Genomic DNA, 10,125 nt, shown 5'->3' with positions numbered 1-10,125 from the left:
CCATTTGTCCCTTCTTATGTCCTGTAAATTTTACAGTCTTAGACATTGATTGGCAACATTTTATCCTCTGTTTAGTTGACATTGCCCTGGTCTCAGTATTCAAGACTCCCACAGTCAGGAGGCTGAGCTTGCCTCCCATGCACTCAGGGTGGAGAGGAGAAGAATGAGAGAGGGGTTCTACTCCAAGCAGAAGATGTTTCCCTCTAGCTGTATCTAAATTCAAACATATCATAATACCATAAGGTTTAATTTCCTTCCTGGATTCTCAAGTCTGGACAACTTGAGAAAAAACTGTTCCTCATATTAATTTAATTTTGATTTTTTTTGTGAACTAATAGCATGGCCTGTAATGACTAAGAAAGCGTTCACCACTTTCCCTGGATTAACTCAAAAAGCATTTTGTATTCCCATGACAGAGACTCTCTAAATCCAAATCGCAAATCTCCCCTAATCCCTGGAAAAGGCTGGTCAACACCATACAATGTTAGTTATATAGAGTTTCTAAGTAAAATAAAACATCATACTCTTCGTATTTTTTTAGTGATTGTGAGATATTGGGAAAAATTCATCAGACATTAAACAGATAGCAATGTTTGGTTTAGAAATGCAGTCTCTATTTCAAAATAATAAACAGGAAACAGTGTGTGTGTGTGTGTGTATGTGTGTGTTAAAAATTGATACTTAGAAGCTATTTATATCAGTCATAAAACCTTTTAAATGTATCAGTAAATATCCTGTATCTTTTCTATTCACAAAGGAGTTGAGATAATTTCTCAAAACACAACTATTTTATTCTGAAGGTTAGCAACTCCTTTTAGGTTCCTAATGTGATTTTGTCCATTAATCTAGGCTCTCAGGGCTAGATTTCAATATATAATTCTAATATTTTGACATAGAACCACACCCCCACAGTAGGAGAGAAAGAATTTGGCTTCATATCTTTCCTACAAGCATGACTCCTGGTTTCCCATTTCTTTAGTGGGGATTTTTTATACAATTTGAAAGGTACCATTATTTTCCTTTAGTGATCATATTTTATGTCACATTTCAACTTCTATGCCTCAGATATTTGTCACCTCAACGTTGCTTTGTCGAGTCTTCATTACACCATGGCTCTCTTTTCATTCTGTGCATAATGAACAAGAGCATCAAGGGAAAACTGACACTTTTCATGAGTTTATTTCTGAGGTAGGAATTCATTTACATTGTATCAACGATATTTTAGTGTCACACTGGGTACACTACATTTCATAGATGAGAACATTCAAATTGATAATGTTGCTGTTCAGAAGAAAGCTAAATGGGACAAAATTGCTATCTCTTTTCATAAATTCTTTGATTTAATTTGCATACGTTGAGTATGACACATAAAAGACAATTTATTTGAAAGGCTCACAGGCATTTCCTACAGGACAATATGCATCTATGCACCTGCATTTTTCCTTCCTCCTTGAAATAAGGGACAACAAACGTGTAGGATATTCTCAAACGGGAAAGCACAGGTATTTGTTCACCCTGTTCCCACTCTCAGCTGACTCCTTGTTTTCTTCTCATTCTCTTTTCAGATCTTTTCAGACTCAGATTAGTCTTCCACCTTCTTCAAGGAGCCACCGACAACTCTTATTTCACACACTGAGTTTCTCCTTGCTTCACGTGTTTTCATTTTTGGTTTTTGTCTCCTCAAAAATACTGTAATTTCCTTAAGTTTAGGGACCATGTTTTATAATTCTTACACTTTTATTATAATAGGTTCATACAGGAAATTCATTTCACTTTTCACTTTTGCATTCATTCCATCAATAATTCATTCAACATATTTGTTGAGAGTCCTCTAAATGCGAGGCATCATACTAAGTGCTGTGAAGGCTACAGAGAACAACACAGGCACTACATGTGATTTAGTGTAATGACTGAAACTTCAGGAAGAAGTATTCCTCAGGAAGCCGCAGGAACCAGCAACTGAGGATGTGCTGTCTCCATCTCCAGCCTTATAAGGACCCTCAGAGGTCTTTGAACTTAGCCATTTCCTCAATTGCTTGGGGGTGTACATCCAGCCTCACAGGCCAGGAAGTTTCCTGGATGCTAAGATACTGGCAACAACTCTGACATGTTCCTGGGGTGGTCTTGTAAGATCACAGTGGAATGAAAGATCCTAGAGATCTTGTGATAATTATGGTGACTATGGAACCTGACTTTTTATCCCTACTTCCTTTACATTTTGGGCCACACTGAGCAGGAATCATATAAGTTCAAAGGCCACTTGGATTCTTCCCAGTTGTGGCCCTCATTTCTTTGTTCTAGCCCTAGTATCTAAATGTCAGCTTCTGAGTGGCTAAGGACAGAGGCTGGCAACCTCTCTGCTTTGGGGAAAAGCAAGTCTAAAGGGGTTTCTGGGAAGTTAGAGAGCAATATTAGGGTTTATTTTTCTTGAAAATTATAACATCATTTATTATTATTTATAATAAATAATATATCATTTATAATATATATTTAATAATATATAATAAATATAATAATACTTATTATCATTTTTATTTATAAATAATAATTGGTATTATTGTAGGTATTTTTTTTGATCGTCTCCTCTTCAACACATTGTAAAGAGAGGGATTCTTGCCTCCGAGCTGGGGGATGGCCAAACAAACAACACCTTACACTGGACAAGTGAGACTGACGGCCATTTATTAGTCACATATATTCATATATCAGGGGAGAACATCGCACACCATGCAGGGTTACACAGGAGCTACGCTCAGGAACAAAGTAAATAACCAGTAGCTGTGGGAGGCAGGCTTTGTGGTACCAAGAAGATGAGGTGCCTCCTGGTTGCCACAGGAGGATGTGATTGGCTTGTTTGAATAGTTCTGTGAGCTGGCGGGGAACTGAAGCCCACTACTCAGGGCTAAGTAAGGACCAGGCCTGGTCGCCATGGTAAGGGAAGTTGTTTAGTTAGGAGACCTTATTCATGGGAACAGGGAAAGAGGAATCTGCAGTTAGGTCGTTTGTGTTCCTCCCAATTTCACCAGATGTCAAGGCAGCACATAGTGCTGAATCCAAACTTTAGATCTTATATCACATTATTACACTATTTACTTTCTATACATTATATACATATTATATACATTTCTCATTTAACCTTCTTAATAACTGCACTGAATAGTTATTATTACCTCTTGTTTCACAGGCAAGAAAACTGAAATTCATAGAATTTAAATCACCCAAGTAATTACCCTGTAAATCCAAGATTCAACCTGGATCTCACTCTGTAGTTGTGACACATACTGTGAGTGACACAGATTGTGAGGTATTCCTCATGAATCATACCAGGACATGCTTTGAATTAACAATGCATTTTGACACCAGGATGTAAATGAGAAAGTGTGGTGGAAATTTTTCACAGTTGCTACCTGCTCTTCTCAATGAACTGTAGCTCAACTGATGGGAATCCCTGGGTACAGCGAGTACCTTGGTCCTAAAGTAAAGCGCTAATTATCTTGCAAAACCTTGGCAACTTTCATTTCTCATGGATTATATTTCCCTTGAGTTTATAAGGTTTTCAGGACAATCTCAGGGAGACATTTTAGATTAAAGTTTAGTCACATGACTTGGAATTGTTCTAATTAAATTTGTCCATGGCTATTTTCAGAAGTGAGCTAAACATTAATAGATATTCATGCCTACCGTTATTTATCTTTTATGTCAGAATCATACTGAACATATAAGAACATCTTGATATTGATGAATGGTTTGTCCAAAGAATTTTACAAAGTAAAAGCATAGGTTATTCCTATAATATCACATACATAGTCTATTTCCTCTTAAAATAAAGTGGTTGTACCCTTCAGGCTCAGAATGTAGTAGCATTAATTAATTTCTCCTCATTGATGTTGAAGGCCACTCATTTACAGTAGGAGACAGAAATCTTGAGGGAATGCTTTTGCTCATCTTTTTACCTTCGGGTGTACTTTTAGGATTATTCCTTATGGGTTGTAGCAGTCAGCTACTGCTGCCATAATACTGCATAACAAACAACCCAAACATCTTAGTGGCTTAAAGGAGAAAATGGTTATTTTTCTTGCTCATTGTTCTGAAGTTTAGCAGAGGTGACTCTGCTTCAGGCTACCAGATGTTCTACTTCAGGGATTCAGGAGGTCTGTTTCCTGGGTTTCTGATCATTCTTAGATTGGTGGCTACCTGAAATATGTTCTTCTCATAATGAATAGCAGGAGGACAGGAGGATGAGTGGAAGCATTTGACACCTAAGCTCTAAATTGGCACATTGTTACTTTGGTCCAGGGAGAGGTACTGCAAGTCACATGGCACTGGGTAAGAAGTGCCAGGAGCATCATCCAATAAACTGTAGGGGTGTTTGTTTTCCCCTGTTTAAATTTTGCCTACTGGTTCCTCTTTCTATATATCTATATTGATAACTATGTATAAAATCACAGTAAACAGCTGTATGTAAAGCTACTTTAAAATACCATTTAATTTAGGCAAGGCTAAATCCTCAGAAAAAGAAGATTAAAATTATACACAGATTACTTTACCCTTAAAGCTGGCATTTTTCTTACTTTTGGTGTCTTTTCAGGATGAATCAAAAAGTCGTATTTTGAAGATATTTCTGTTGTTTAGGAAAAATTGGAAACTAAATTTATTGCATACTTTCTCAAAGAAAAAGTATGTGTATGTTATGCCTAAAGCACCCAATTTGCCATAGAGAAGAGCAGTGTGAGCATTGATGACTTGGAATTCAGCATGTACCCAGAATGTGGAGCATTTTAATTTATTGTCTTGAGTAAGACCTTTTACCTTGACTGTAACTGTCAACTCCTGAAATAGATTCTCAGTGCTTGCTGTGTATTGCAAAATGGGTGATAATCAGACATGCATATGGTTATTAAATTGTTTAGTCTATTACTTATGATGAATAAAACAAAAGTTCTTATTCCATCATGGTAGCTTGTTTAAAACATACAAATGATAGACTTTGATAAAGTCCAACAGCCCTTAATTTATAAAATGCCCAGCTACTCTTCCCCATGACAGGCAGTAGCTGAATTCTGGATTGACAGCACAAATGTGGAATGGGATCATGTGACACTGACACAGGAGAGGCAACACAGCATATTATGTGTTGGAAGACTGAGGTTCATGTTCCCTGTTCTGCCATACTAACTTGGAAAACCTGGTGAGACACTACAAATTTTGGGGTAAAGAGGATAATACTAGCACATAATACATGTTCTCAGGCTTAAATGAATTTACTCAGATGTTAATTATCATGATGATTAAAAATGTGTAGACCCGTAGTCTCCTGGCACGGACAACATTATGCAGCTGTGGCTTGGTAATGTAGCCTCTAGTGTTAGATTGCTTGAACTGAAATCCCTCTCTACCATCTGAAGAAGGTGAGACCTTAGGTGAGTTTATCATCCTCTCCAAGCTTTGATTTTCTCATTTGTAAAATGTGAATTATAATATTATCTACTTCAGAGGGTTGCTGTGAAGAGTAATCAAGGAAGGCATAATAACTTCTAAGTATGATACCTGGCACATAGTAATTGCTTAATGAGTGTTATTAGCTGATAAATATTATTTTTGTTATTTTTCAGTGTATGTTAAACCTATTTGATACGAAAGAGCCCCAGAGAGCATTTTATTATGTTGAGTCTTAAAAGCAATGCATTTCTTGATAAAATGACTTCTTTTCCTTTGGGTAGATACCCAGTAGTGGGGTTGCTAGATCAAATGGTAGGTCTACTTTTAGTTCTTGGTGGAATCTCTATACTGTTTTCCATAGAGGTTGTACTAATTTGCAGTCCCACCAACAGTGTATAAGCATTCCTTTCTCTCTGCATCCACGTCAGCATCTATTGTTTGTTGACTTTTTAATAATAACCATTCTGATGAGTAAGGTGATATTTCATTGTGGTTTTGATTTGCCTTTCTCTGATGATTAGTGATGTTGAGCATTTTTTCATGTTTTTTGGCCATTTGTCTATCTTCTTTTGAAAACCTTCTTTTCATGTCTTTTGTTCACTTTTTGATGGGGTTGTTTGTTTTTTTCTTGCTGATGTGCTTGAATTATTTGTAGATTCTGGATATTAGCCCTTTATCAGATGTATAGTTTGTGAATATTTTCTCCCATTCTGTAGGTTGTCTATTTGCTCTGTTGATAATTTCATTTGCTGTGCAGAAGGTTTTTAATTTAATAAAGTCTCATTTACTTATTTTTGTTGTTGCTGTAATTGCCTTCGGGGTCTTATTCATAAATTCTTTGCCTAGGCTGATGTGTAGAAGAGTTTTTCTTACTTTTTATTCTAGAATTTTTATGGTTTCATGCCCTACATGTAAGTATTTTAGCTATCCTGAACTAATTTTTGTAAATGGTTAGAGATAGGGGTCCTGTTTCATTCTTTTGCATGTGGCTATCCAATTTTCCCAGCAGTGTTTATTGAATAGGGCTTCTTTTCCCCAGTGTATGTTGTTGTCTGCTTTGTTGAAAATCAATTGTTTATATAGGTAGATGGTTTTATATCTGGGTTCTCTATTTTGTTTCATTGGTTTATGTCTCTCTATTTTTGTACCAATATCATGCTGTTTGTATTACTATAGCCTTGTAGTATAGTTTGAATTCAGATAATGTGATGCCTCTAGGTTTGTTCTTTTTGCTTAAGATTGCTTTGGTTCTTTGGGCTCTTTTTTATTTCCAAACAAAGCATAGAATTATTTTTTCTAGATCTGTGAAATATAATGATAGTATTTTGATGGAGATAGTATTGAATTTGTAAATCACTTTGGGCAGTATGGGCAACTGTGCTTGAATATTTATTACAGCACAATTCACAATTGCAAAGATCTAGAATCAATCTAAGTGCCTAACAATTCATGACTGGATTAACAAAATGTGGTGTGTGTGTGTGTGTGTATATATATATATATATATATATATATATATATATATATATGTACACCATGGGACTATTACTCAGCCATAAAAGGAAATGAATTAATGTCTTTTGTAGCAATTTGGATGGAATTGAAGACCAATAGCCTAAGTGGAGTATCTCAAGAATGGAAAAAGAAACACCACATGTCCTCTCTAATAATTTGGAACTAATTGATGGGCACAGAGAGAAGTAAAAGTCATTGGAAATCAATAAGGGGGAAACGGGGAGAAGGGTAGGGGCAAAAACTTCCCTAACAGATATAATCAACACTATCTAGGTGATGGGTACACTCATAGCCCTGATTTAAGCATTACAAAAGCTATCCATGTAACAGAAACATTTGTACCCCATTAATATTTTGAAGTAAAAATAAAACATGCACTTCATCTTATTTTGGCAACCAGACATTAATCCTTCATAACATTTTTGATTGGTCTTTTAGACTCCATGAGATGGCACCTGAATGGCTTGGGAAAGAATATTCGGTTTTCACCCACCCTTAAAGAACATCTCTTTTGCTGAACTCAAGGTACAGCATCCCACAGCCTAATCTCCTGAACAGAAAGCTCAGAGGTTAGGCAGGCTTTCCAAGAAACAGGTCCACACATGTGTGGAGATGTAGGAGGAGCTAGAAGGGCAGAGATTCCAGCTGATTACAATTCTCAGGTCAAAAATTTGACAAGAAATTTAATAAACTACATTAACATGAGCTCAGTCATTTTCCTACAAGGTGGCAGGCCATTGTAATTTTTGATTTAAATCTTTCATTAAAAGAAGTCTTTAATAAAATTAACTCCATCTTTTTCTGGCAACTAGAAGAAAAGATTTGAGACCATTTAATCTGTGATACAGTTTGAATCAAATCCATTTTTGGCTAGATCAGGTTGAATTGACAGTGAAACCATGTTGACTGACTAGAATAATTAAGCTGGTTTTATGAAGCCTCATTGATTCTGTGTATTTTCATCAGGAATCTTATAATCACTAAACTTGAGGGCCAGAACACACCAACAATAACTACCAAAATGATGATAGATAGATAGATAGCATCTAACACGTCTGATTGCATCTCCCAAGAATTGTTCAAATTCACGTACTTTCCTTCCGTCTCCATTGACACGATTCTGGTCTAGGCCACTAGCTTTTCTTCACCAGGATTTGGTGCCATAAATACTTGGGCTTTTTACCTCTAATCTTTCCCTACCCCTGACAACTCATTCTGAATACTGCTGAGAGTTAGCTTTCAGAAATACAAAGTTGATCATGCTCCCAACCAGCTTAGAACTCTTCAAAGGATTGCAGTGGGGTTGGGGTGGGGGGAGGTGGGGGGTGTTATTTCCAGGAATTCAAGGTAGGAGAGGCAAGAACCTAGTGGATTATGGGGCTAGAGACAAGAGATTATTCTGAAAAAGTGGATAGGGTTGGTCAAGAAGGGCTTTGTTAGCATTAAGGGGTCTGGCCTCAACATTATTGAGAGGGAAGTAAGGAGCCACTAAATGTATCCAAATGGTGTACATATGTCCCTTTCATGTGAAATTTTATAAATATATGTATAGAGAAAGAGAGGTCTAGAAGAAAGTTCAGAATATGAAAGAGCAGTTAATTCTGAGTGGTGGGCTTTGGAATCATTTATACTTTCTTCTTTGTGTCTTTTAATATTACTGTCATTTTCTGTATGATTCTATATCCTCATGTTTTTAAACATTGAAGTTATTTTCACTTTGCAAGCAAAATAAAACAAGTTCTGTGCTCTTTTTTTTACCACACCACAAGGCAAATTAAAATACTGGGTTAATTGGGCCTCTCTGCACTTGTGTCTCTCACTGTAGCTGAATGTGTGGCACAATGAACAGTTTTCTAATAGGCTTCCCACTGTCTCTGGCTTCCAAATTTCTTGCCTACAGAAGTCTTTTGAGTCTCTTACTGGCAGAACCATAGCCCCTGCCAGCTCAGCCGAGCCAGCCGTGTGCATCATTGACCAAATGGGTAAGCCGATTCTAATTATAGTGTTTTTTTGTTGCTCTTTGAGAGAGGAGAGACAAGAGCCATCATTTAAAATCCTGGTCAGAGTTTTGAGAGCCCCTAATCAGAGAAATGATCATTGATGTTATAATCTGAGCTAATCTACTGTGAAAGTTGCTGGAAGGGAATTGAGAAAGACTTCCTGTTTTAAAGCCTCTGTTTTTAAGGAAAACTATATTAAATGGAGTAGGCAGGATTTTTAGCTCTGAGGAAAATTCCTAATGAAGCTGGGACAGGGAAGAAGTAAGAATTTGGACATAATTAAATATGGATCATGCAGATAATTATTATATATTAATATCATTCTCCCAATTAAGATGCTTTATTACCTATGGCCATTTTCCCCTTGAAAATAGTTACCTGGAAATGAAGGCAGCACAGTCTGATTATTTATTCATTTGATCTCATTTGGTCATACAGCTACATGAAAGTCCTTATGTCTCAGAGTTACTATACTTCTCAGCATGAGGCATTTCCAGAAGACTGAGGTAGATCTATTTTAAAAGCAAAGTTGCCCCTAAAACCTAAGGGTAACACAGAAAGAACCGGGTATAGCACCCAAAATGTAATGGATTTGATTGATTGATTGTATTTCCTAAAATTTTCATCTATTACCTTCCAAGAAAACCTTCCAAAATACTCCTTGTAGATCAAGGGTTAATATGGTGTGTTAGTTTGCTAGGACTGCACACAGACTGTGTGGCTTAAACAGCAGAAATTCATTTTCTCATAGCTCTAGATACTAGAAGTCTAAAGGTGTTGGCAGGATGGTTTCTTCTGAGGCCTCTCTTCTTGGCTTGCAGACAGCTTCCCTCTCAGTCTTTACGTGGCCTTTCCTTTGTACACATGCATCCGTGGTGTCTCTCTTTGTGTTCCATTCACCTGTTCTTATGAAGATACCCAGTCAGATTGGATTAGGGCCCACTTTAACAGCCTTATTTTAATTTGTCTCTTTAAAGGCCCTGTTTTCAAATACAGTCACATTCTGAGATACTGGGGGTTAGGGCTTCAATATATGACTATTGAGGGTCATAATTCAGTCCATAATATATATCATCAATTGGATAGATTAAATTGAGAAAACACAACAATCAAGCAACTAAGATATTACTTGTTTTCTTACAATATCAGCAATGATGATGACATAATCTGC

This window comes from Propithecus coquereli, unplaced genomic scaffold (genome assembly GCF_000956105.1).
Source record: "Propithecus coquereli isolate 6110/MARCELLA unplaced genomic scaffold, Pcoq_1.0 Scaffold214, whole genome shotgun sequence".
NCBI lineage: Eukaryota > Metazoa > Chordata > Mammalia > Primates > Indriidae > Propithecus > Propithecus coquereli.
This window is presented reverse-complemented; position numbering follows the sequence as displayed.